This window comes from Dryobates pubescens, chromosome Z, assembly GCF_014839835.1.
Source record: "Dryobates pubescens isolate bDryPub1 chromosome Z, bDryPub1.pri, whole genome shotgun sequence".
NCBI lineage: Eukaryota > Metazoa > Chordata > Aves > Piciformes > Picidae > Dryobates > Dryobates pubescens.
This window is the reverse complement of record NC_071657.1, coordinates 24,844,289-24,869,302: the sequence shown is the minus strand read 5'-3', so window position 1 is coordinate 24,869,302 and position 25,014 is coordinate 24,844,289.

The window sequence follows — 25,014 nt, the reverse complement described above, 5'->3', positions numbered from 1 at the left end:
TTTTTCTATGGTCCTGGCTCAACGGAGAGGTCCCAGATGACTGGAAACTGGCCAATGTGATCCCCATCCACAAGAAGCATCGGATGGAGGAACCCGGAAACTAGAGGCCAGTCAGCCTGACCTCAGTGCCAGGGAAAATTATGGAGCAGATTATCCTGGCGGCAATAACTGCACACCTGAAGGATAGCCAAGGGCTCAGGTCCAGCCTACATGGATTTAGAAAGGGCAGGTCCTGCCTCTCCAACCTGATCTCCTATGATCAGGTGACTCGCCTGGTGGATGTGGGGAGGCCTGTGGATGTAGTCTACCTGGACTTCAGCAAGGCCTTTGACACCTTCTCCCACAGCAATCTGCTGGCCAGGCTGTCAGCTCATGGCTTGGACAGCCACACTGTGCTGGGTTAGGCAGTGGCTGGAGGGCCGAGCCCAGAGAGTGGTGGTGAATGGTGCCACATCCAGCTGGCAGCCAGTCACGAGTGGCATCCCCCAGGGACCAGTGCTACGCCCCATCTTCATTGATGATCTGGATGAGGAGATTGAGTCAGTCATCAGCAAATTTGTAGATGACACCAAGTTGGGAGCAGATGTTGGTCAATTAGAGAGTAGAAGGACTCTGCAGAGGGACCTTGACCGACTGGACAGATGGGCAGAGTCCAACAGGATGGCATTCAACAAATCCAAGTGTTGGGTGCTGTACTTTGGCCACAACAACCCCATGCAGAGCTACACGCTGGGGTCAGAGTGGCTGGAGAGCTCCCAAACAGAGAGGGACCTGGGGGTGCTGATTGACAGCCACCTAAACATGAGCCAGCAATGTGCCCAGGTGTCCAAGAAGGCCAATGGCATCCTGGCCTGCATCAAGAATAGTGTCGCCAGCACGAGCAGGGAGGTCATTGTGACCCTGTACTCTGCATTGGTTAGGCCACACCTTGAGTCCTGTGTCCAGTTCTGGGCTCCTCAGAAGGACATCGAGACACTTGAACATGTCCAGAGAAGGGCAACAAGGCTGGTGAGAGGCCTTGAGCACAAGCCCTATGAGGAGAGGCTGAGGGAGCTGGGATTGTTTAGCCTGGAGAAGAGGAGTCTCAGGGGAGACCTCATTGCTCTCTACAACTACCTGAAGGGTGGTTGTAGCCAGGAGGAGGTTGATCTCTTCTCCCAGGCAACCAGCACCAGAACAAGGGGATACAGTCTCAGGCTGTGCCAGGGGAAGTTTAGGCTCGAGGTGAGGAGAAAGTTCTTCACTGAGAGAGTTGTTCTTCATTGGAATGGGCTGCCCAGGGAGGTGGTTGAGTCACCATCCCTGGAGGTGTTCAAGAGGGAATTGGATGTGGCACTTGGTGCCATGGTCTAGTCATGAGGTCTGTGGTGACACTTTGGACTTGATGATCTTTGAGGTCTCTTCCAACCTTAGTGATACCATGATACTGTGACACTGTGAAATCCTGGTGCATTTTGGGAATAGATACAGAAATATTTCCTCCTCTGCAGGAACCTTTTGCTGCAATATGATCTTATGAACAAACAATTTTTCAGTAACTTCAAGAATCCGTATATGGAATTCAATAAGCAAAATATTTGTCATGCAAATGCATAGTACACTGGTTTCTTTTCCTTCATTTACTGCAATGGTTTAGCTTGACATAAAAAGAAAAAAAAAATTGAATTTGGCACAACTAAAATTGCAACTGATCCTTATGAAAATGCGCATTAACTGTACTATAAAATTGTGCTTTCCCACAGTATCTATTCTTCCTCTTTTGCTCTGATGTTGAGAACCACACCAAAACCCTAGTAGAAGTGCCAACTCAAATGGTTTTTCATCCACATCTAAAGAGGATATTTATCAATAATATTGCCATCAACTCTTCTGCTTACATGGCAGTGAAAGCAAGCCTCAGAAGGTAGGATTGTAAACACATCTACTTTGCAATGCTTCTTACTGGAATCTACTTTTTTTTTTTTTTTTTTTCATTAGAAACTGGATCCTAAGAATATGGTAATATTCTTAATGAAGTCAATGGACTGATTCAGTTTCAGTCTCTTACACAAAGCTGTTGTTAATGCAAAATTAATTTCATTTTATTGCATAGCAGTAGCCAAGTTCTCATCAACAAGAATGTTCTGTTTTTACTGGCAGATGATTATTATATCTGCCCATGAAAACAAAAAGGCCTTAGTATATTTTAAATATTAAATCACCATTCTGGAAAAGGTTGGTGCATGTTATTGCAAAGTTCATAGCTTACATTATTTACCAAAACTTCTCTTTTCAATGTGAAAGGAACCTCTTTCTTTTCAAACACCTACAGTGCACGGAGAACAAATAGTAACATAACATGATCCAAAAGACAAAATAAATACTCACTTAAGCAGAAGACAGTACTTTAGAGGAACTAGTAGTTTAAGATTCCAGAAGTCAGCTCACTCATGTACTGGGGTAGATCATCTTAATTTTAGATGACATTTTAGATGAATGACCCTAGTTTTCATGTCATTGAAAAATAAGTATTTGACATAAACATTTTTATCTCACAGCTGATTTCTTCATTCTTCAAATTTAATCCTCAAATGATGAAATAGGATGATAAAGGAAATCTGCACAATACATAATGCCAATTGGAGATTTTGAGCATTTAGCTCAAAATTTATCCTTACAAATGAGGATGGTCTGCAGTCTCTGTTATCTTTTATCTTGGATCATAACTCTTGTAGTTTTGAACTGCAAGTTTGCTGCATAATAGTTATGTTTTAATCCCACCCAGCTGGTACTAAACACCACACAGACACTTGTTCACTCCTACCTCCCTTTGGTCAGATGGGTAGTAGAAAATAAAATAGAGACAATACTGTGCCATTTTATGTGGTGTATATGGTGTAACCAAGAAATTGATCAGGTATTTATCATTGAAGGAAATAAAGGTAAATTTCTTGATCTAAGGTGAGATTCAGTAAAACTTGTAGGATGTTACCAAGTGACTTAAAATATCTTACGTATTAATACCTTACATTTAATAGCTGTAGGGATATGCTTTACAGAAAAGAAGCTTCTACTGGAATTGTAATTGCACTTTGGTATTGGAGATAGTCCTATTTGCACTTTTTATTAGAGAATGTCATGAGTAGGAAAAGGCTGATTTACAAAATGTAAAGATTAGGTAAGGGAAGAACTAGTATACAATATAATTCCAAAGTCATAATAAATATTTAAAGAAAATTACTTGGAAAGCAATTGTTACATTGTGATTATCTATGGAAAACATCTATGGAAAACACCTCCAGGAGTACAGAGAATGTGATTTGTTTGGAATCAAAGACTCAGGATTTCTCTTTCAAGAATTTTTAGGTGTCAAATTTAAAAACCCTGAAATGTGAGAATTAAAGTCTCTGTCCTTAACGAAGTATAGATAGATTTTCTGCAGATAGCTTTTTTTTTCCCAAGTAACCCACAAGAATGCTGAGATACAATATCTCCCCCTTGTTGTATTGTGTGTCATGGAAAAAAAAAAAAAGAGAAACAGATATAAACCTGATGATTCTAAACCAGGATTATTTTTCCTTACCTTCAATGAAGAATAGTTTTTTTAATGGCCAGGGCTTTTGCAGGGGTATTGAGACATAGTTGGTTTTGTTCCTCTGTGGAATGTAGTTTTGTTGGGAAAATATTACTGACAGCTTTCTGATTCCTAAAAGATGGGTGCCTTCTTTTCAAATCACCATGTAGTACCTTTGATTGAAGCAGCTCTCACTTATTTGCTTGATACTTTTTTGAGCCTCTTCATCTTACTAAACACACCCCAAAAAAAACCCAAACAAACTGAATCCCCACTTATTAAAAAAAAAAAAAAAGCATTTTTTCAACTGATAATAAAACATGTAATCACACAATAGTAACTTACTGAAACAGCTGTTGATATGAATATGGCCCCCTGAAGGAAAGCAGTAGCTGGCTGGTGCCCCCTAGGGAGCTGGCAGCTGCTCAGCACTGGGAATCACTGCATAGTGTTAGGAGTTCACCTAGGAGCTAAGGCCCTGTTCCTACTAAGAGAGCCCCTGGCAAGTCTGATGAGTCTACCCAGATGAATCTGGACAGGACAGTTTAGCAGGTAGGTTGCAGGGAGTGCCCAGATCTTCCCTTAAATTAGAGATTATCTAGACAAAATGGGCACCCACAAATCCATGGGCCCTGATGGGATGCTGAGAGAGCTGGCTAAGGTTATAGCTGAGATGCTCTCCATCATTTCTGAAAGGTCATGGAGAGAGGAGATGTTCCTGAGTCTGGACGAAAGCCAATGTCAGTCCAGTCTTCAAAAGATCAAGAAGGAAGTCCAAGGAAACTACAGGCCACTCAGCCTCACCTCCATCCCTAGAAGGGATCATCCAGTTCTGGGCCCCTCAGTTTAGGAAGGATGTTGACTTGCTGGAACGAGTCCAGAGAAGAGCAACAAAGTTGGTGAGGGGTATGGAACATAAGCCCTACGAGGAGAGGCTGAGGGAGCTGGGGTTGCTTAGCCTGGAGAAGAGGAGACTCAGGGGTGACCTTATTACTCTCTACAACTACCTGAAGGGAGGTTGTAGACAGACGGATGTTGGTCTCTTCTCCCAGGCAAGCAGTACCAGAACAAGAGGACACAGTCTCAGGCTGCGCCAGGGGAGGTTCAGGCTGGATGTTGGAAAGAAGTTCTATACAGAAAGAGTGATTGCACATTGGAATGGGCTGCCTGGGGAGGTGGTGGAGTCGCCATCACTGGAGGTTTTTAGGAGGGGACTTGACGGGGTGCTTGGTGCCGTGGGTCAGTTGTTTGGGCGGTGTTGGATTGGTTGATGGGTTGGACGCGATGATCTTGGAGGTCTCTTCCAACCTGGTTTATTCTATGTATTCTATGTATTCTAAAAGTGATGGAACAGCTCATTATGTAAGTAATCTCTAAGCATATGGGGCGAAATAAAATTATCAGGCATAGTCAGTGTGGTTTCATGAAAGAGAAACCATGCTTGACCAATCCGATAGTCTTTGGCAATTGTGTGACCAATTGGATAGATGAAGGGAATCTGCTGTATGTTGTGTACTTTGGCTTCAGCAAGGCTTCTTGCACTGTCTCCTATACCAGCCTCCTAGAAATGCTTAGGAAGTGTGGGTTAGATAAGTGGACAGTAAGGTGGATTGAGAACTTGCTGAATGACAGAGCACAGAGGGTTGTCATCAACAGTGCATCAACATATATATCAATGACCCTAATGAAGGAACTGAGAGTATTCTCAGCAAGCTAGCTGATCATACAAAATTGGGAGGAGTGACTGACATACCAGAAGATTGGGCTGCTGTTCAGCAGGACCTGGACAGTCTGTAAAGCTGGGTGGAGGGGACCCTCATGAAGTTCAACAAGAGGAAGTGTAGAGTCCTGCACCAATGGGTAGAATAACCCCATGTACCAGTACAAGATAAGGGTGGACCTACTGGAAAGCAAACATGCAGAGAAGGACCTTGGAGTCTTTGTGGACAACAAGCTCCCCATGAGCCAGCATTGTGCCTACAGGGTCAAGAAGGCCATTAGCATTCTGGGGTTCATTAAGAAGAGTGGGGCAAACAGGCCAAGGGATGTTCTCCTCTCCATCTACTCTGCTCTAGTGAGACCCCACCTAGAGTATTGTGTCAAGTTCTAGACTTGCCAGTTCAAGAGAGACAGGGAACTACTGGAGTGAGGCCATGAAGGTTATTAGAGCTCAGGATTAACTCTCTTACAAGGAGAGACCGAGAGATTTGGGGCTTTTTGGCCTGGAAAAGAGAAGGGTAAGAGGGCACTTTTTTAATCTTTATAAATGTCAAAAGGCTGGAGGTCAAGAGAATCAGGCTGGGTTCTTTTCAATAGTGGCCAGTGATAGGAGAAGTGGCAAAGGACATAAATTAGAATACAGGAGTTTTAACTTAAACATAAAGAGAAACCTTTTTACTTTGAGATCAGCAGAGCACTTGAAAAGGCTGCCCACAGAGGTTGTAGGACATACTTCTCTGGAGACTGGATGTATTCCTTTTCAAACTGATCTAGGATATCTGTGCCAGAAGAGGGGTTGGGCTAGATTATCTTCAAAGATTTTATGGTTTTGTAACACCTATCCCTGTGTTGGTTTAACTTTTGAAACATCTAGATGAAAGCGACAATCATAACTATAATTTCTATCAGCTATTAATGAAAAAAATTGGGGAAAAACTATCATGTATGTAGGTGTTGTGATGGCTTTTGAAACAAAGATATGGTAAGTAGCAAGAATGAAAAGTCAGGGGGGAAAAAGAGGTCCTATGACATTTCTCTGCATCTTTAATTTCCTTTAAAAGACAAAACTGTGGGCTACATGATTGTATCAGGCCATATTTTATGATGTTTTGAAAGGAATCTGATCTTTCATCATCCTTTAAATTGAACTTGATTTCACCCCCCCCATTCATACTTTTTGTGTTATTCTGATTCATGAAGTTGTTTAACAAGATGTATTTTTTTTAATATGAGTTTATTTGTTTAGGTACTGGGCCACCAAGAGTCAGTCACTGTCCTTAAACTATATCTTTATTACCTTTATCATTTTTGTTAACCGAATAAAAATGTAATTTTAAATGGAAAGTTCTCCAGTTTGTAGGAATAGTAAAGCACTGGAGAATGGTAGATTCATTAGGTAAAATAGTTTCAATTAAGCTGTGACACCATTCTATATTTTTTGTCTTCTGAACACTTCCTAGTTTTAAGCCAATGGAATTCCAGCGTCTGCTTTCAGATGTGATCAAATATCAGATTACTTTGTTTGACAGTTATGGAAGAAGTAACAGACTAATAAGGACAAATTCTTTTCTGGCATGTTTGCTAGCTCACTGGAGTTATTCCAGCAGGTCTTACAGCTATCTAGAAGTTTTAAAAAAAAAAAAAAAAAAGTTATTACCACTACCGAATCCTTTAGCTTTGCAGCTATAGCTTAAGCATGTATTATAATCCAAGGGATAATGCAGGATATGATACTAGTGTTACAGTGTGCTCCAAACCCTAACCCTTCCCCTTCCCCCATCTGTATCAGTGGAGGTTTGAATGAGGAAAGAAGACAAAGGCCTGAAATTGCCTTCCAAAGTGTGAAATTGCCTTCCCCTTGCCCTAGGGACATGTAAATGGTGTCCATTATACCTGCTGAGACGGAGGTCCCTCACAAGGTATTTACCCATGGGGGACGTCTGTTGGGTTTGGGATCTATGATTAAGAGGGGTGCTTCACACCCAGTATACATTTGCCTTGGACACATTGTCTAGAAACACCTTAAACAGAGTGACCAGAAAGCGATCAGGGCTCTTGCTCTCACCTTCATCTTGCTCACTCTCATTTTCTGTTCTCATCTGGGGTTTGCTTGGCATTTGCAAAGAAATTGGAGAAACCAGCACTTGGACCTGACTTCTCCCCGGACCTGCCTGCCCTGGGGTACTGTTCCCTGCCTGCCTTGGAGTGACCCTGCCTACTGTGAAACTGCCGCCTTCTTGCACTGCTCAGTGCTGCTACATGAGCTTCCCTCATGGCCATGTCTACGGACGCTGATTCTAGCGGGTCCCTTTCCTTTGGATTTGTGCCATGTTATCCACAAATTGGATTATAAAACCTGCAGTTCTGGAGCCTGCCACCGAAGAGAGACCTAGGGATTGTCACCAAATTCCTGTTTTGTCCTGAGTAAGATCAACTTTCCCTAAGGTTCCTGGCTTGCCTCTGATTTTATAAGTGGGGTGAAGCTATTTTGTGACTTAGCCTTTTCCATTTTCTGAATCTCTAAATTGTACTGAAGTTGCCCATAAGCATCCTGGTAGAAATCACAACCGAATAGAATCTGTAAGTAATCTAATAACATTTAAACTTATTTTTGGGGAAGGGTTTTGGGGAAAAATAAAGATAACTATATTTCTGTAATTTCTGCCTCATTCATTTAACCCAAATCAAATCAGCTACATAATGTGGGACTCCAGAAAAGAAAGCTAGAGCATTATTAACTAACATGCTAACATGTTTTCTTTGTCTATGCCTTTTCAAGGGTTGATGCTTAATATAAAGTCCTAAAACCTGAAGTGTATTTTTTAAAAGGCCAGGTGAATTTTTTTTAAATACCCACATAAATTTTCATTAAATAATGCTTGTTTTATAGCCACTGATTTCAGCCTACAGTTATAATCCTCACTTTGCAGGATGGGAGATGATCTTCAGCCTCTGCAGTTGCAGCCAAATCTTGGCAGATATGCATCACTTATTGTCTTCATGGAGATGAAGAATACAAAGTTAACAATACACAGCACTACACAGCAATGTGGTCAATATCTTACTTTTCAAGAAACCATGAAAAAGAGTTGGATTTCTGAGTAATTTGATTATGTTCACCAGACTTTTGCTGTGATGGTTACTTTCACATGCAATACCTCTCAAAGCATAGTGCAGGTTATCAGAATTTCTGACATGGAAGTATAAAAGTAACAGGACTAAGACAACTTTACAGAGAGAGTGATTGCCCGTTGGAATGGGCTGCCTGGAGAGGTGGTGGAGTCGCCGTCATTGGAGGTTTTCAGGAGGAGACTTGATGGGGTGCTTGGTGCCATGGGTTAGTTGTTTAGGTGGGTTGGATTGGTTGATGGGTTGGACATGATGATCTTGAAGGTTTCTTCCAACCTGGTCTATTCTATTCTATTCTATTCTATTCTATTCTATTCTATTCTATTCTATTCTATTCTATTCTATTTAATGAATGGACTTCTGCAGCAATAGGCTTGATGTCTAAGAAGAATGAAAATAATTGTTAGTACTTACCAGGCTCTGAAAACATGTTGTTTGGGGGGTTTTTTGTTTGTTTGTTTGTTTGTTTCAATGTTTTCTTTTTATTTTCATTCTTTATAAGTAGAAAAGTCTTGTAGTGGTTGTCCCTTTAATGAATAAATCTAGGAAAAGTGCACTTTTTCTTTTATGAGAAAGCTGAGGCAGTAGGAAGTAGGGTAGAAAGAAAATGGTATTTTCACAAGGAAAAATGCATCCTTCAAAAAGAATGCTTTAATTCTGTTTTAAAAATGGTTAAATGAAATGGTGAATTAGAGGAGTATTTTGTCTGTCAAGGCATACAGATAGGAACAGTAAGGATTTGGAGAATCTGGTGATAGTTCAGAGAGTATGTATTGTCAGCAAAAGCAATGGGTGTTGCACATCTGGGCGAAGGGTGATTTAAGTACCTGAAGGGGGCCTACAAGAAAGCTGGGAAGGGAGTTTCTATGAGGGCTTGTTGTAACAGGATGAGAAGGAATGATTTTAAACTTGAGAAGGTTAAATTTAGACTAGATATTAGGAAGAAATTCTTTACAGTGATGGTGGTGAAACACTAGAACAGTTTTCTCAGGGAGGTCATGGATGACCCTTCCCTGGATGAGCTCAAGGCCAAGTTAGATGACCTGATCTGGTGGAAGGTGTCCCTTGCCATGGCCATGGGGTTGGAACTAGATGATCTTTTATGTCCATCCCAACCTAAATCACTCTACAAATCTATGAAGTTTTGTCTGGAAAACAAAAACCCTCATCCAGTTCTTAGTTAAGTCAATGGAAATCTTACAGCTGTCTCTAAAGAGACTTGCACTGGGTCTCTAGGCTTTGGTAAAACAAAGTAGTGAAAAGAAACTATAATTGAAAAAAACTTTCCAAAAGCAGTCTTGAGTACTTTTACTGGCAAAAGCATAAAGAAACTGAGAAGGCATAATAAAGGAGAGCAAGGCTTAAACTCTATCTAGCTCCAAGAGTGTGCTTGGCGGGGGGGGGGGTGGGGGTGTTGTTGTTGTTTTTGTTTTGTTTCATTGTAGTTTGTTTGGGTTTGTGGGGGATTTTTAGGTGTTTTTGGCTTTTTTTTCCCTGTAGGAAACAGTAAAAGGAAACATGTCTAACACACCTGTATTTTAGCATGAAGAGCTGTACATATTTTCTTGTTTTATCATCAAGCTGACACAAGATATGAAGACTTAAAACATGTGCTATGTTCTTTTCATGGGAAAAAATCATTCAGGCAATATGGAAGACACTTTACTGTTAGAGATATTTTTTCTAAGAACATAACTACAGTAACAGTTCAGAAATTTCCCATTATCTTTTTAAGTGGCTTCATGTTCTTGTTTATATGTAAAAGTTATCTCAGACTCTATTGTTCTTTTGGTACAGGACAGTATTTTGTTGTAAGTTTCTATCTGAAAAGAAAAAAAAATGTTTATATAAGATCAAAACAATGTGTGGATTTGAATACTGAAAGTGATTTCTTATCAAACAATATATAAAATATGAAAGAGCACAATCTCAGTTTCAGTCAGTAAGGAAGTGCTGATGCATGACATGTAAGAATAAATCAGAACCCCAAATCACTGTCTTGATAATCACTTTTGAGATACAGTAGAGAGATTTATTCATAGATAAAAAAAAAATTTCCATTTCCAGTAAGGGACTGGAGAAGAAGAGACCTAATAGTGACCTTTCAGTACCTGAAGAGAAACTACAAGAAGGAAGGAGAGTGACTGTTTACAAAGGCCTCTCTTGATAGGATGAGGTGCAATGGTTTCAAAAGAGAGAAGAGTTGATTTAAATTAGATGTTAGAATCAAGTTCTTTACCCTGAGGTTGGTGGAAACTGGAACTGGTGACCCAGGGAGGTGGTTGAGTTCCCATCCCTGGAGATATTCAAGGTGAGGCTCAATAGGGCTCTGAGCCCTATTGATCTAGTTAAGCCTGATCTAGTTAAGGATGTTCCTGCTTAATGCAGAGGGGATTGGACTAAATGACATTTGTAGGTCCATTCCAACCTAAACCATTCTATGATCCATGATTCTATGATTCTACCATTCTATGACTTAAGAGACTATGAAGGCTGTCTGTCCTGTGTCTAGCTAGGTTTTAACATTTAACATTTTCATTAATTTTTGGCAGCACGTAACATGTTTGTAACTTTAGGATTTGCAGAGATTGCACTATAAGAGAGTTAAGAAAATTGTTTAAGGGACATTGCAAGATAAGCTCTTTTGTGTCTCTTTTTGGAATACTTTATTCTTAGGCCTTCTGTAGTTACACAAAATTTAGATATTAAATCTGTCAACAGCAATTCACTACTCAGTACCATCTTCTAATATGACAGGCACACTGTCTCTTGAAACACTGTCCTGCTAATCCATGCCTATAATCTGATTCTGAAATCTATTCTTTTCAAGTCACTAATTCACATGTAGTAAAACCAGAGATGCATACCTCACAGTCTGACAAAAGTAATGAATTCCAGATTAGATAAAAATATATGCATGGTCCAGACAAAGTAGAACACCACCATTCTGTAACACACTTTCCTGATCTTTGTTATAGCTGCCTCCCCTTCTAAACTTCTCTCTGTTTCTCCCTCTTGCTGGTAAACAGAGTGCTTAACTGCTGACACGAGCAAAACATTCTTCATCTCATATTTGCTTCTTTATACCTTCTCTTGTGAGTTCATCCTGAGTCACAGTATCACAGTACCACCAAGGTTGGTAGAGACCTCAACAATCATCAAGTCCAACCTGTCACCACAGACCTCATGACTAGACCATGGCACCAAGTGCCACATCCAATTCCCTCTTGAACACCCCCAGGGAGAGTGACTCCACCACCTCCCTGGGCAGCCCATTCCAATGGCGAACGACTCTCAGTGAAGAACTTTCTCCTCACCTCGAGTCTAAACTTCCCCTGGCACAGCTTGAGACTGTGACCTCTCGTTCTGGTGCTGGTTGCCTGAGAGAAGAGACCAACCCCCTCCTGGCTACAACCACCCTTCAGGTAGTTGTAGAGAGCAATAAGGTCTCCCCTGAGCCTCCTCTTCTCCAGGCTAAACAATCCCAGCTCCCTCAGCCTCTCCTCATAGGGCTTGTGCTCAAGGTATCTCACCAGCCTTGTTGTCCTTCTCTGGACATGTTCAAGTGTCTCGATGTCCTTCTGAGGAGCCCAGAACTGGACACAGGACTCAAGGTGTGGCCTAACCAATGCAGAGTACAGGGGCACAATGACCTTCCGGCTCCTCCTGGCCACACTATTCCTAATACAGGCCAGGATGCCATTGGCCTTCTTGGACACCTGGCCACATTGCTGGCTCATGTTGGGGTGGCTGTCAATCAGTACCCCCAGGTCTCTTTTTGTTTGGGAGCTCTCCAGCCACTCTGACCCCAGCATGTAGCTCTGCATGGGGTTGTTTTGGCAAAAGTGCAGCACTCGGCACTTGGATTTGTTGAATACCACCCTGTTGGACTCTGCCCATCTGTCCAGTCGGTTGAGGTCCCTCTGCAGAGCCCTTCCACCCTCTAACAGATCAACATCTGCTCCTAACTTGGTGTCATCTGCAAATCTGCTGAAGACTGACTCAATGGCGTGATGTTTTCTTGTTTCTTAAGACACAAGTTACTGACTGATCATTTTATTTTGTTTGTTAAAATAATTTGTCTCCTTCATACCACAGTCCTGTGGTGGTTTTAGGATATGCCTTTAAAATTTAGTTACAGATTTTGAGCAGGAAAGTAGAAAAATATAAATAAATCACTATTGGGTGTAAAAATGAAAACAAAAGATTATTCTAAATAAATTCATTGGGTAAATATATAGAATAAGAGGAGATGTAGTATAATAGTTCTGCCCTTTTCTGATCTCTGGCTGGTTTTGCTTCTCTTGGGAGAGATAATCTGCATGCTTTGGCTGGTCTTGGCTAAGTCTAACTTCTCTGCTCCTTTCTCTTGTCCCTTTGTACAGGATAGTAAGAGGGAATGGAGGAAGAAGCTAGTAGCTTCCTCTGGTCCTTGGCCATGGGGATCTTTGTGCTGTTTATTAATTGTAAAAATTTGTATAATGTTGTAAATACTGTATATGTTGTACATATTCATTGTATTCCATTGTACAGTGTAGATTTTGCTTGTAAATACAGATTCATTTCAGAGTTTCACAGTATAACTAAGGTTGGAAGAGACTTCGAGGATCATTGAGTCTAACCTGTCTCCACAGACCTCATGACTAGACCATGGCACCAAGTGCCACATCCAATCTCCTCTTGAACACCCCCAGGGACGGCGACTCCACCACCTCCCTGGGCAGCCCATTCCAATGATGAATGACTCGCTTGGTGAAGAACTTTCTCCTCACTTCGAGCCTAAACCTCCCCTGGCACAGCTTGAGACTGTGTCCCCTTGTTCTGGTGCTGGTTGCCTGGGAGAAGAGACCAACCCCTTCCTGACTACAACCACTTTTCAGGCAGTTGTAGAGGGCAATGAGGTCACCCCTGAGCCTCCTCTTCTCCAGGCTAAACAATCCCAGCTCCCTCAGCCTCTCCTCACAGGGCTTGTGCTCAAGGCCTCTCACCAGCCTTGTTGCCCTTCTCTGGACATATTCAAGTGTCTCAATGTCCTTCCTAAACTGAGGGGCTCATTTGCTTCTAACTGAGTTGGCCTGGCAAAGTTAATGTTGGGGGGAAAGTTCAACCCACCACAAATTCTCAAATAAAACTTAAAGAAAATTTTTACCAGCTAGTCCTCCTTGCATGTCCCTGCACGAATAGAAATATATTGGGACTTAATGTTTTTGAGATCCAAGTACATTGCAAATACTGGTTGCTATAAATGGAGAGACTTCTGAAATACAGGACTTTTCTAAAACTTGGCAAAATTAACTAATTGCAAATGTGGTTCCCCTTGTTGCTTAATTACATTTTATCTTAAGTTGTTCTACACATAGAATTAAAGCTTTTATATTTAAGCATTGAATTTTCTCCTCGATGAACTACTCATCAAACTACAAATTAAATGAGACATGGAAAATCCTCATCCTCACTAATAATGCTTTTTTCTCTTGGTCAGGAATTTAGATCTTTAGGATTTGGAGCTACAGCAGACCAGCATATTATGTGACCACCTTCTTTAATCTTGTAGTATTCACTATTTTATTAACAGCAATTTCTCGCTTATGAATGTTTCTTGATATCATAAAGGTTGATGTGACATCCTCATTTTGCACTGAAATTGTTCTAGCTGTTTGTTTTTTATGTCTTTTGTATAGTTAGTCCTCTAGCTACTTGGGATGCCAAGATAAGTGAATAACATAATTTTAGAGATGTGCACTCATTTGGACATAGAAAGGGCTAGGTAACAATGTACACAAAAATATTTTTAGCAAGAAGGTATTATGCCTTTCACTGACATTCTAGAGAAATACACAAGGAAAAATGGCATCTCAAGAACTGCACTGTTTAGGAAGAATGTTGTAATAACCTGCTAGGTCAAGAAAAAGGGTAACATACAATGCAGGTTGTATGCTGCATTCATTTCAAGAACACTGAAGCTCTACATTATGCTTGTCTGTCAAAATCTGTCTATCATCATTGTATAGTCAGCACACAACACTGTGTAATGGTAAAGGGTAATAGTCTTCCTAAAAAAAAAAAAAGAAAAAAGAAAAAAAAAGGAAGTCTCCAAAACCCAACCTAAATCCTAAATGCTCCAATCAAACTTACTCACAATGTCTAAAATGTTTCTTAAAGAGTTGGCCATTTTTACTCTAGTCACTGTTGATCAAAATCACTCCATTGTGTGTAAAGTACTAGATGAGGTAGTATCAGAGCCAGTGGCAGTGGCCATTGAGAACTTAAAGGGTATAAAGTTCACTAAAACCAAATAAAAGGCATCTATAATTAAAATGGGGCCTGCGGGTGGAGGAAGGATCCAGAGAATTGTAACTCTGATGTTTATGAATCATGCGCATGTAAAGAATGTATTTATGATATCTTTGCATTACAAATTCATGAGTAACAGTCAGCATGTATCTTCCTAAAGTAAATCATGCTGAAATATCTCCTAGTCATCCATGAGACTGTGACTGCCTTTCTGGAAAGAGAGGATGCCCTGACTGTAGTGATGGTTTTGATGTGATCTACAACTTTCTGGAAGAAGAAACTGAGAAAATGAGTATTACCAGAATCCAGAAAGAGGGTGAGCACTATGGAACTCTTTGTCAGTTCTGGCAGCTGTCAAAGTAAACATCAGTCCTGCACCTTCCAAGTGATTGTCTTCCCTTCAGGTCTATTATACTCCTCTCCACATCTCTCTTTTGTCTGTACTGAAAAAGTGAAAGAAACAGTCCTTCCTATATGATCAATCTCTTACCCACGCAGTGGAAAGCTGAACCTATTTTTCTGTGACTGAAGACACTCCTCATCTCATCTTTCCCTTTCCCCTGCCTTCTGAGTTGCATATAGGTCTGAAGGCTTTGTGTATGGCTGTCAAGATCAGGGAAATAGTCTGGGCAAAACCTTAATTTTTTAAAGTTTAAACTTTTTTAAAATTATCCCACATAATTCTAGACTGAATTTATTCTTTCATCCATTTTTTTTGTTTTGACCTTTAATATTTATGGGGACATGATTGTAGGAAAGGGCTGGAAGGGCTGAAAGGCTTTTTGGTATCATCAAAAGTCTTTGCGAAACTATACTGACAGGTTTTGAGAAGGCTTCGGACTAAAAGTTTAGGGAAAATGGAGATGGGGAGATTCAGTCCATAAACAATTTTTATAGAAGTTTATTAGTATCTTAATTAAAAAAAAAAAAAAGTTTACATTTTAAGTTTGATGCTTTTAATGTGTAATTAGCCAAATGTTTTCCAGTGGTAGTACTGAACTGAAAGTGGTTATTTTTGTTCATAACCATTTTCAGAATCTGAATGCTTAGTCTGTCTGTTAGGCCCTGATGACAGGTAATTTCAGGAAGGAAGAATGAAAAAAAAGAAAAAGTTACAATGAATATGGTACCAAATCGATGTTACTTACCTTCCTTACATTTCCAGACTTTCTGCAATTGCATACACACTTGAATGTAATATGCTACAGCCAATTCCCTTAGCCATCTTCTTCATGACTGTTGATTAGAAGTCCAGTGATGTCCCATGAGAAGTGGGATTTACCACATTGGACATTAACAGAGGAACCTTCAATCAGAGAATCTTTCAGAATAGAGTTTATAAAATTTTTGTTAACATTGAATGCATAGTTTTCTTAGATAACAAGGACCTGGCTGAGATTTTTAGTCTTACAGAAAAAAAATACATTTTTTTCCTGAACATCCTATATGCCAAAATGTAAATGGAATGTGCTATGTCTAACTTCTTTTTCCCTCATCTCCCTCCCTCTCCATAGGACAAAACTGTACAGAGACTCTGCCTAAGAGCATAATAAAAGAAAGAAATTTGCAAGAAAAGAAAGAAAATGTTATATAAAATCACTGATGTCCTGCTTCTACAGCCTGCAAGGAATACTGATAGTCAGATATGCAACATGTCTTCACCTAGGCTTTTAGAGCTTGTGGAATAAAATGCTTCAACCAATGATCTTTTAAAGCTTATATATAGCAAGAGTGTTTGAGTTATGGGAAAATAATCTAATAGTCCTTTTCTCTCTTCTAACCAATCATTTGTGCCTGCAGTACTAGCCAGAAAGTGAGCCATTGGTATTGTAATGAGACATTTTTTTGCTTTGAGGTGTTCTCATAGGAACAGAGAAGCAGACTTCACAGTTGAGTTCTCCAGAGTCAGGCTCTGGAGAACAAAAAATGGAGTGTGATGACTAAGTATCATTATATTCCTTGTAGGCACTGCTAGAGTTTTAGCACCATTCACTAGTGTGTGAGTGATCCATGTCTCATTTTGTTTAACACAGCATCTGGGTTGCAAGTACTGCAGCTTGGCTATTGCTAATAGTAGCAGCTGTGGCATCCAGGCATGATAGATATTCTGTTATACACACACTTGCCTGAGGTTAATCACATGCTGAAATTCATATTCCTGCGTCTTTGAACACAGTTCTTTTTTCAAAGTTTACCCAAGATATTTCATTACCAAATCCTTTCTGTGAATGTAAAACTACCAGATACGTCCTGGGTCATGGAGCTGCCCTGTTTTAAATGTTCATAAACAGATCAAGCTCCACCCTAAATCGCGGGCGGGCTGTGCGCGCGGCGCCAGTTTGGCTCGGTAGCCTGTCAGAACCGCTCCTTCGGGACAGCACCACTCACTTTGTGAGTTTCTGCTCGGCTTTTTGCCTTGCTTTCGGGGTTTAGCGGGTTGGGAGGACTCCTCGGGGGCAGGGATTGAGGTGGGCTCGTGCTCTCGCGAGCGTGCACGGGAGCTAGTGCCTGCGTCAGCCGTGGGAGATTTAAATCCCGGGCGGGCTGTGCGTGCGGCACCAGTTTGGCTCGGTAGCCGAGAGCCTTTCGGTTGCTTGGGAGGGAAAAAAAAAAAAATAATTTTTTTTTTTTGGTTTTCACTCATACGCTGCACCATGGTCATTACTCGGACCAAGGGTAGAAAAACAGCATCTACCCAGACAGAGTTGTTTCTCCAGCATGCTGGAGTCCAGGCTGCCAGCTGCAGAGAGTGCTTCAGCCTGGCAGTTGGAATAGAGGGAGAGGGAGAGGGTGAGGACACCTGTGTCAGGTGTGAACAGGTGAACTTTCTCCTCAGCCTGGTGGCTGAGCTGAAGGATGAAGTGGCCGAGCTGAAGGAGGAGGTGTCTAGGCTAAGGTCAATAAGGGAAAGCGAAAGGGAGTTAGACTTGTGGGAGAAGGCTCTGCAGATCTCCCCTGCTGAGGGACAGGCCCCTGAAAACGGAGAGGGATGGACACAGGTCCCTGCCAAGGGTGGCAAGAGAAATCCACCCCGGCCCTCTCCTCCTCCTCCGCTGCCCTTGCATAATAAGTATGAGGCCCTGCAGGCTGAGGGCGGTGGGGATGAGAGGGCTGAGGAGCAGCCATCCAGAGGGGAGACCAAAGCCAAGAGGTCCCCACCAGCTGTAACGACCAGCTCCAGGGAGCAGCCTACGGCCAAGCCTAAGGCCAAGCGGCCATCACCAGCTATAACAACCAGCTCCACAAAGAAAAGGAGAAGGGTTATAGTTGTTGGGGACTCTCTCCTGGGGGGTACTGAGGGACCCATGTGTCATCCCGACCCATCCCACAGGGTGGTCTGCTCTCTACCTGGGGCGCAGGTAAGGGACATTGCAAGGGGAATCCCCGAGCTCATCAGTCCCTCTGACTATTACCCTCTGCTGGTAATACAGGCTGGGAGTGATGAGATTGACAGGAAGGGCACCAGGGCAATTAAGAAGGAGTTCAGGGCCCTTGGACAATTGATTGATGGGGCAGGCGCACAAGTGGTGTTCTGCTCAATTCCCTCAGTGGCAGGGGAGTACACTGAGAGGAATGGGAGAACCCACACCATCAACAAGTGGCTCAGGGAATGGTGCCAGCGGAGGAACTTTGGTTTCTTTGATCATGGGGCTACTTTTACGGCACCCGACCTGCTGGGTCCTGATGGGGTGCATTTATCTAGAAGGGGCAAGAGAGTCCTAGCACTAGAGTTGGCAGGGCTCATTAGGAGGGCTTTAAACTAGGTCTGCAGGGGTTGGGTGAAGACATCGGTCCCTCTGCAGAGGTAAGAGTAGGGCACAAGGTAGGGCCAATTGAGAGGTCGGGAGCCCAGCTGCAGTGCATGTAAACAAATGCACGCAGCCTAGGCAATAAGCAAGATGAGCTGGAGGTCCTAATCCACCAGGGCAACTATGATATAGTTGCCATCTCAGAAACATGGTGGGACAACAGGCATGATTGGAGTGCTACACTGGGGGGCTACAGGCTCTTTAGGAGGGATAGGCGAGGGAGGAGAGGAGGAGGGGTGGCTTTGTATATTAGGGAGACACTTTCTGCCTCAGAACTTGAGGTGGAAGATGAGGGAATTGAGAGCCTGTGGGTTAAAATCAGACCACAGCCCAACAAATCTGACATCCTGGTTGCAGTCTGTTATAGACCACCCAACCAGGATGAGGAGGCTGATGAATTACTCTATAAACAACTGGAGGCTGTTTCAAGATCATCAGATCTTGTCCTCATGGGGGACTTCAACCTGCCAGATATCTGCTGGGAACTTAATTCAGCAGAGAGAAGGCAGTCCAGAAGATTCCTGGAGCGGATAGAAGATTGCTTCCTGACGCAGCTGTTAAGTGAGCCTACCAGGGGACAGGCTCTGCTTGACTTGCTCCTCTCCAATAGGGAAGGGCTAGTGGGAGATGTGACCATGGGAGGCTGCCTAGGGTGCAGTGACCACGAGATAGTGAAGTTTTCAATATGCAGGGAGATAGGGAGAAGTACCAACAGAACCTTCACCTTGGACTTCCGGAGGGCAAACTTCAGCCTCTTTAAGAAACTTATTTGTAAAGTTCCCTGGGTACCAACCCCCATGAACGGAGGGGTCCAGGAGGGTTGGACCTACTTCAAACAGGAGCTCTTGAAGGCACAGGAACTGGCGGTCCCCATGTGCCGAAAGATGAGCCGGCGGGGAAGGCGACCGGCCTGGATGGACAAGCAGCTCCTGAAGGATTTAAGGGAAAAAAAGAGGCTATATCACCTTTGGAAGGAGGGGAAGGCTTCTCAAGGTATGTTTAAGGAAGTGGTTAGACTATGTAGGAATAAAATTAGAGAGGCAAAGGCCCAGTTGGAACTGAAACTGGCCACCTCTGTGAAAGACAATAAAAAGCAATTTTACAAATATATCAACGCTAAAAAGAAGGGCAAGAAGAACCTCCACTCCTTACTGGACCTGGAGGGGAACATGGTGACCAAAGATGAGGAAAAGGCTGAGGTCCTGAACGCCTTCTTTGCCTCGATGTTTAACAGCAAGGTAGGAGTCCAGGATGAGTGGCCTCCTGAGCTGGGTAATAGGGTCAGGGAGCAGTGTAATGCCCCAGAAATCCATGAGGAATTAGTCCGGGACCTACTGAGCCACTTGGACACCCATAAGTCCATGGGACCGGATGGGATCCATCCTAGGGTGCTGAGAGAGCTGGCAGATGAGCTGGCCAAGCCGCTCTCCATCATTTTCCTCCAGTCCTGGCTCACTGGAGAGGTCCCAGATGACTGGAAACTGGCCAATGTGGTCCCCATCCACAAGAAGGGACGGATGGAGGAACCTGGAAACTACAGACCAGTCAGCCTGACCTCAGTGCCAGGGAAAGTGATGGAGCAGATTATCCTGGCGGCAATAACTGCGCACCTGAAGGATGGCCAAGGGCTCAGGTCCAGCCAACATGGATTTAGGAAGGGCAGGTCCTGCGTCTCCAACCTGATCTCCTTCTATGATCAGGTGACCCGTCTGGTGGAAGTGGGGAGGCCTGTGGATGTAGTCTACCTGGACTTCAGCAAGGCCTTTGACACCGTCCCCCACAGTAAACTGCTGGCTAAGCTGTCAGCTCGTGGTTTGGGCCGCAACACTCTGTGCTGGGTTAGGAACTGGCTGGAGGGCCGAGCCCAGAGAGTGGTGGTGAATGGTGCCACATCCGGCTGGCGGCCAGTCACCAGTGGCGTCCCGCAGGGATCAGTGCTGGGCCCCATCCCCTTTAACATCTTCATTGATGATCTGGATGAGGGGGTTGAGTCAGTCATCAGCAAGTTTGCAGATGACACCAAGTTGGGAACAGATGTTAGTCAGTTAGAGGAAAGAAAGGCTCTGCAGAGGGACCTCGACCGACTGGACAGATGGGCAGAGTCCAATGGGATGGCATTTAATAAGTCCAAGTGCCGGGAGCTGCACTTTGGCCACGGCAACCCCATGCGGAGCTACAGGCTGGGGTCAGAGTGGCTGGAGAGCTGCCAAACAGAGAGGCACTTGGGGGTGCTGATTGACACCCGCCTAAACCTGAGCCAGCAGTGTGCCCAGGTGGCCAAGAGGGCCAATGGCATCCTGGCCTGTATTAGGAATAGTGTGGCCAGCAGGAGCAGGGAGGTCATTGTGGCCCTGTACTCTGCATTGGTTAGGCCACACCTTGAGTACTGTGTCCAGTTCTGGGCCCCTCAGTTTAGGAAGGACATCGAGACACTTGAACGTGTCCAGAGAAGGGCAACAAGGCTGGTGAGAGGCCTTGAGCACAAGCCCTATGAGGAGAGGCTGAGGGAGCTGGGATTGTTTAGCCTGGAGAAGAGAAGGATCAGAGGTGACCTCATTGCCCTCTACAACTACCTGAAGGGTGGTTGTAGACAGGAAGGGGTTGGTCTCTTCTCCCAGGCAATCAGCACCAGAATAAGGGGACACAGTCTCAAGTTGTGCCAGGGGATGTTTAGACTCAAGGTGAGGAAAAAGTTCTTCACTGAGCGAGTCATTCGTCATTGGAATGGGCTGCCCAGGGAGGTGGTGGAGTCGCCGTCCCTGGAGGTGTTCAAGGGGAGATTGGACGTGGCACTTGGTGCCATGGTCTAGTAGTGAGGTCTGTTGGAACAGGTTGGACTTGATGATCCTTGGGGTCTCTTCCAACCTTAGTTACTGTGATACTGTGATAGTGTGATAAAGGGTGTGGGGACTTTGATTTAACAGTTAACTAGGAGTTTAATCTTCCTGGTGTTTAGGAATGCTGTACCTGTCCAAAATTACACACTTGTTTTGCTGTCAGCTACCTTTATCTTAAATATTTTATTTACCTATATATCTTTTTATATTTATGCATATTTATATGTGTTGTGTCTTCCTGGGATGTATTTGTAAATTGAAATCAAATACCCTCTCAAACTGTTTTTTTGCTTAACAAATCCATATCTTCTGGTGTTCACCATGATTATCTGGTAACTTCTTGATTGTCCTTGTGTTGTCTTATCACTCTTGGATATAACATACTGCTCTACAGGAAGTGCTACCCAGTCCTTATGTGATTACTCTGCAGTTCCCATTTCCAAAGGAAATATTTTGCTTATGCATAAATTAATAGAACTTCATGAATTCTAGACACAATTTGGATTGTGTTTTATTTAGTGGATGCAACACTCGTGTAGCTCTGCTTCCCTTATTTACAGTTTAAATTGTAGAGTAGGTACCTCAGGGCAAAATAAGCTTCTGTCAGTTTTTGTGTCTGCTGTTTACAAAGGAATCATAGCCTAATTACAATTCTATTGCTCCACAAGCCTCACTTCTATATTATTCAGCATAAGGCAATAACACAGAGGCTTTGATGTAGAGCTCTTAACATGAGACAATGCAAATGACATTTACTAGCAATTTTTTTCCCCATTAATGAACAGTACTTCAGGGAGTGTAAAGGCAAGAGGCATATCATTTCTGAACTATTTAAATTGCTAATTAGATCTGTACAGGAGGTGTATTCCTAATGCAGACAATTACAACAGCTCCTAAGTGTTTGCCTTACAGTTGCTAATTACTGCAGAAGCCAATTAATTGCTGTTGACTTTTTGTATTCTTTTGCATATCACCAGTTAATATTTACATTTATAATGAAGACAAAATTGGCAAACACTGTGTCATTTTGTAATGAATAATTCCAGTGTCTAAACAATGAGAACATTATCACATTTGTGCCTGAAGAGTACTGCTGATTAGCATATGTTCTGTGCATGCTAGAACAACATTGCTTTTTCTTTTAAAGAGTGAAAATACCATTTAGCTGATGCAAGTACAGGTGCAGTGCCTCTAAGGTGCTTACAAGTGTTCATCTTCATAAACTATTTAATAGCAAAACCAAACACCCCCCCCACTCCCCATTTATATCTAAGCAACTGGTTGCAAAAACACCAGCCCCTAAGTTCAATATATATGTTAAAGTATTGCAGACTGCTTTTGTTTTCATAGGCAGACCACCTGAGACCAAGAAGAATACAACACTTACAGTTGTGCTGCCCTGAGCAGACATTATTAAACCTGTTTTTGGATTACTTTATTTCACCGGTTATCATATTTAAATAAATAGAGGCAGAGCCAAGGATCCTCAAATTGTGTGTCCACAGTTTCCTACTGACATGAAATTAGGAGAGCCAAAGAGGAAGTAAACAATATTCTGGTGACCGTTCTCCACCCCATTGTGCCTGTAAGCATAGTGTTTGTCATTAGGAATAATACAGGTACTGTAATGGGGGAATAATTAAGACTGTCTTGCTTTGCCTTTTGTGTACTGTGTCTCAGACCATTAGAAACAAACATATTTTATGAACATAGTTTCCTGGGTAGCAAGAAAACTATTTATTCCCCTGATATATACCAACATCAATACTGTAGCCAGAGAATGGAGATCATTTCTGGAAATGTTATCTTCAACCACAGGGCTAAACTGTCCCTTATGGGATTAATATATGGAAAGGATGACAGTTGCAGGTGAAAAGTGTTAGCTGGTGAAGTCTGTATCACTATAATTAGAGGATTCCATGAGTCTCTTGTCATAATTCATTACCTAGAGTTTTTTCAGCAAATCTCATACTGATTTTTTATTTTTCCTCTATCCAGAATGGACTCCACTAATGACTCTGCCCTTTATGATTGAAGGCATATGGAAATTTATCTCAATTTATTTTCACCAAATCAAATAAACCGAAATTAATCATAGTAAATCTGACAGTTATAATTCCACAATGGTCTGTGAAGTACTCTTTGAATAGCAATTACATCAGAGGTAAGGTTAATACATTATTTTAAATGTCTATTATAATTATTTTTAATTTTGTATCTATTGTCAAGGTATTAATGGTAATGAGCTCTTTGGAGATTTTGGTGAATATTACATTATTTCCCTAGGCATTCCCAGTATAATACTGAATTGAGTAACCACTCATAACAGACCCTTGAAAAAATACAAACATGGGATGCTTTTTTGTTTTCTAAGGATTAACTACATGAGTAGTCAGAATATTCAGTGTTTATTTTAGACTAATAGAATGATGAAAAACAATTGGCAAGACTTCATGAGGCTGCTCTCTGCGGCCTGCTCTGAGATCCCAATGCCCCTGCCCTACATAGATCTTAGTCATATCTTGAAAACAAAGATAATGCAATTTTGCATCAGTCTCTTTTTATTAATATGTAATATTTTACTCATGAAGGGACAGTTTGTGACATTCATGTGGACAGCAACAACTAATTTCACTATAATTGCTACTGTTAGAGATGCAAGGAAATAAAAATGTCAAATAATAATAATTAAAAAAAGGGTGCTTTGGTTTTTTTGTTCCCAAGGAGAGACAAAAAAGGTCTGATGGTTTGCACTCCATACCTTTCACAATGTGACATCTCATTTTTTCTTTACCTTGTTTTTAAAGAATAAATATGGAATATTTAAGCACATGAGGGACTTGATTTCTCCTTTTCACTAATCTTACATGTTTTCCAAGTGGAAACACTATATTAATCTCTTCCTATTTGGTTAGATTTCCAATATTGCTTTGATTGCTTTCCCTGTGTTTTTGATGTTGCTTTTTCTTTTTTAATTACAATTACAATTACCGAGCCAGTTTGGCTCGGTAGCCGGTCAGAACCGCTCCTTCGGGACAGCACCTCTCGCTTTGTGAGTTTCTGCTCGGCTTTTTGCCTTGCTTTCGGGGTTTAGCGGGTTGGGAGGACTCCTCGGGGGCAGGGATTGAGGCGGGCTCGTGCTCTCGTGAGCGTGCACGGGAGCTAGTGCCTGACGTCAGCCGCCGGAGATTTAAATCCTGGGCGGGCTGTGCGTGCGGCGCCAGTTTGGCTTGGTAGCCGAGAGCCTTTCGGCTGCTTGGGAGGAAAAAAAAAAAAAAAAAAAAAAAATTTTTGGTTTTCACTCATACGCTGCACCATGGTCATTACTCGGACCAAGGGTAGAAAAACAGCATCTACCCAGACAGAGTTGTTTCTCCAGCATGCTGGAGTCCAGGCTGCCAGCTGCAGAGAGTGCTTCAGCCTGGCAGTTGGAATAGAGGGAGAGGGAGAGGGTGAGGACACCTGTGTCAGGTGTGAACAGGTGAACTTTCTCCTCAGCCTGGTGGCTGAGCTGAAGGATGAAGTGGCCGAGCTGAAGGAGGAGGTGTCTAGGCTAAGGTCAATAAGGGAAAGCGAAAGGGAGTTAGACTTGTGGGAGAAGGCTCTGCAGATCTCCCCTGCTGAGGGACGGGCCCCTGAAAACGGAGAGGGATGGACACAGGTCCCTGCCAAG